A 3,889-nucleotide genomic window follows, 5' to 3' on the forward strand; every position below is an offset into this window, starting at 1 on the left:
ATCTTTGCTGCTCCATGCCAGTTCCCAGGGTCAGCAAGGTCTGAGCTGCCAGGGACTGGACTGAGGCATCAGGGTCGTTCTCCAAGCTCCGGAGGGCTGTGACAGAAAGAAACAGAGCAGTGGTGAAACCTCAGTGTCTGCACAGCCCCTCCCGTGCCAGCCCCATCCCTCTCTTTCCCTGGCTGGGAGGAGCAGGCGGGAGCAAGGGAGCAGCTGGAAGCTGCTGCTCAGGAATCCCAGCCTGGCTTGGGCTGGAAGGGACCTTAAGGATCATCCCAAGCCAAGCCCTGCCAGGGCCAGCTCCCAGCTCCCAGCTCCCAGCAGCCCAGGCTGCTCCAAGCTCAACACTGCCAGGGCTGGGGCAGGCACAGCTCTGACCCCACTCACCATCACACGTTTCCTCCAACACTGCCGTGTCCATGTTCCTGTTCAGGCGCTGCGCAGCAGCCCCTGTGCACAGAGCTCCCGTCAGAACTCCCCCTCCCCAGCACTTCAGAGCCCCCAGCTGGGGGCAGCCAGAAGAGGGTCCCCGGGGGCTGTTGCTCACCCATGAACCTGATGGCCGCCAATCTGACTCTGGGGTGCTGAATATCCCTCAGCTGTGTCTGGCTGGAATCCAGGTAATCTCGGACCCAGCAATTCTCCTGCTCCAGCTGGGGAGAGCCCAAAGTTAGGGGGGGGGGAAATTGGAAACGGGAAAGGGAAAAAAAGGCAACAATGGGAAGGGCAAGGTGAAGGGCAAGGGGCACTGAGCTCCAGGCTGTGTGTTCCGCTCTGGAGCAGGGCCAGCCAGAAACAGCTGCACACCCACACCCTGGGCACATGGGGCATCCCTGGTCCAGCCCAGGCCCTGGCACCTGGGGCTTGTCCTCACCAGGGTCTCTCCAATCCTCCACATCTCCTGGCTCTGGATCTCTCTTAGGAGCTTCCTCCAGCCCAGGAACTTGGCAGAGGCGAGGAGGGCTTTGCCAGAGGCCTGCAAAGCAGCACAGGGTGGGAGCTGGCACCACAGCTGGGAGAAGGAGACCTCTCCCCCCCCTCCCCTGGGCAAGGCTGCAAAGTGTCCCCAGCTCCTTCTGGGAAGAGGCAGCTGGGGACAAAGCCTGAATGGGGGGGGATTCAGTGCCTGAGGCAGGGACCTGGGACAGCCACCAGCTCAGGTATCACGCTCTGCTAGCCAGCAGCAGAGAGGTGGGCAAGAGCTGCTGAGTGGCTGCCAGGGCTGGGGCAGAGGGAAGGGCAAAGCAGGGGGTCAGCCTTGAAGTCTGTACCTCGGCCACGCTCTCAGTGCTGTCATTCATCCTTAAGAAGAGTGAGATGAGTGTTGTCCGGATTAATATTTCCATCCATGTCTCCCTTCTGCTCTTCACAGCCCCCATCATCTCTCCAAAGAGGCTGATGGAGAGCTCCCGCACCTGGCTGGACTCCTGGGAGGAAGGAAGGAAGGAAGGAAGACAGGGGCACTGCAGCAACAGCCTCTCCCTACCCACGGTTACCGTGGTTCTGAGTGGGGAGATGCTGCGGGGTGGTTGGGGCTGGGGGCAGCGGAGGCCTCATCCTGCCAAGGAGAGGCTGTGCTGGGCTGCAGAGCCCAGAAGGCCTGCCAGCAGAGCCCAGGGGCGTGAGGAGGGCAGCAGCCCTGCCCAAGTGCTGCCCGCGGGGCTGGGCTGGAGGGCAGCTGTCCTTGCCCCGGGCCCCTCTGCGGGGTCAGGTCCCACAGCAGCCTTACATCATCAAAGAGCGGTGGGAGCTTCGGCCCCAGCACCAGAACGATGTTGATGGCTCTGTCCGCTGTCATGGGAGCAGCCATTATCTCTCTCAGGAGGAGCAGGCCCTGCAACACGGCCTCTCTGCAGCTCTCCTCCAGTCTCCTCCTGATACCGTGCAGCGTGACCCTGTCCTGTGTTTGTGCTGCCTGTGTGAAGCAGAGAATTTATTTCTGTGCTGCTGGAGCAGTGGAGGAGCAGCCTGGCACAAACAGGCTCCTGCCCGGCTTCCTGGCAGGTGCTGCCGGCATCGCTGCCGCCCCTCATGCCCCTCCTGCCTGTGGGGGGCCCTGTGGGGGCCGAGGGAGAGCCGGGGAGGGCAGGACAGCAAAGGTTCTGTGGGCCCTGCTCAGCCACCCCTCTCTCTGCTGACACCCACCTCCTCAGCTGGAGCAGGCACAAGGCAGGTGGAAGTCTCTGTGGATTCCTCTTCGATGTCCTCCAGGGCATCCACAGAGCTCTGCTGGCCATCCTCCTCCTCCTCTTCAGAGGAGGAGGAGGAGGCAGATATCCGCAGATATCTTGCGGACAGATCCTGACATCCACTGGAAGCAGACTCGGAACCTTAACAAAACAAGGGAGGAGGAGGGCAAGCTGAAGGTGCTGGCACGAGAGACTGCAGGGTCCCCTACCTTGCACCCAGCCCTTTGCCAGCTCCCGAGGACAGAGCCAGCCCTGGGCAGGGGGACCCAAAGAGGGGACCGGCGGGGATCAGGCCGGGGATGTGCCCATCAGCCACTGCCATGCAGGAGCACAGCAAAGCAGCCAAAGGCCCCTCACCTGTCTCTGGCAGCTGGACCTCCCACACCTCTGATGAGGCAGGGGGGTGGCCTTCCTCCTCTTCCTGTCCCCTCCAGGCCAGCCGGGGCCAGCATGGGGGTCTCTGCTGAGTGGGAAATGTGGGAGAGGAGGAGAGGCCATGGGGGAGGGATATGGGCATGGGTCTGTCCTCACTCCTGGGGGAGGAGGAGAGGCCATGGGGAGGGGGTGTAGGGGTGGCAGTGCTGCTGGCCCCAAGGCTGCACTGCCTGCAGGGAGAGCCCCTGGGACCAAGGGGGCTGTGTGGGGGAAGGGAGAGGCCTGGGACGGGTTCTGCACTGGGCAGTGAATCTCCAGGGGATGGAGGCTCCCGGGCAGCCTGGGGAGATTCAGAGTCCTCAGGGGCTGGGCAGAGGCTCCCGTCAGACAAACCACCAAGGGCTGTCGAATCCTCCCCCATTTGCCCCGAGGGCATCCACCCAGTCCCAGTCCCAGTCCCAGTCCCAGTCCCAGTCCCAGTCCCAGTCCCAGTCCGTGGATCATCCCTCTCCTGGGGACCAGGCACCATCTCCAACTCTCCTTGGTCCTCTTGGGATCCACGGAAGATTCTCCTGAATGCTGAGAACGCAGACATGGCTCAGGGCTCCTGAAAGCTCTGTGTTCGCCTCTACGCTCTCTGCTGTCCTCCTGGGCACTGAGCCAGGGCCTCCCCGGTGCTCAGAAGGGACCCCGGGACCTGCAGTGTCACAGGTGAGGTCACAAAGGCTCCCTTTGTCACCTGGCGGAGAGGCCGGGTGTGTCCAGGCAGGTGCTGGCACATGGAATCATGGAACCCTCGTGGCTGGAAAGGACCTTCAAGACCACTGCCTCCAAGCGTCAGTCCCACACCCCTGAACCACCACAGCATCTCCCCAAGCACCACCACTGCCCCTTTCTTGGACACCTCCAGGGATGGAGACTCCACCACCTCCCTGGGCAGCCTGTGCCAATGCTTCACCACTCTCGCAGTGAAGAATGTCCCCAGCAGTCTCAAACTTTTCTCTCTTTCTCTCTGGCTTTTTTCTTTGCCTTTCCCTCTGAACTTTCTCTGCCTTTTCTCCCAACTTTTCTCTGCCTCCGAAATTTTTCTCTGGTTCTCGCAGGCTTTTCTTTCCCTTTTTCTCTAACTTTGCCTCAGCTTTTCCTTTTCCCTCTGGAATTTTTCTCCTTTTCCCTCTGGAATTTTTATGCCTTTTTCTGTGACTTTTCTCTCCCTTTTTCTCTGAATTTTTTCTCTCTTTCTCCCAGATTTTTTTCTGTTTTTCTCCCACCACAGATTTTTCTCACTTTCTCCCTGAAATTTTTCTCTTTGAAACTTCTCTTTT

At 60.6% G+C, this 3,889-nt stretch overlaps 1 long non-coding RNA gene across 1 annotated transcript; it reads right to left on the minus strand.

Moving 5' to 3' along the window:
* Positions 1 to 658, minus strand: LOC139799538 (uncharacterized). The gene is made up of 3 exons (XR_011727342.1): positions 548 to 658; positions 388 to 450; positions 1 to 96 (listed from the first exon to the last, which is right to left on the minus strand). It is a non-coding gene; the product is annotated as an uncharacterized lncRNA (long non-coding RNA).
* Positions 659 to 3,889: the final 3,231 nt, after the last annotated feature.

Source organism: Heliangelus exortis, chromosome 9, assembly GCF_036169615.1.
Source record: "Heliangelus exortis chromosome 9, bHelExo1.hap1, whole genome shotgun sequence".
NCBI classification, from domain to species: Eukaryota; Metazoa; Chordata; class Aves; order Apodiformes; family Trochilidae; genus Heliangelus; species Heliangelus exortis.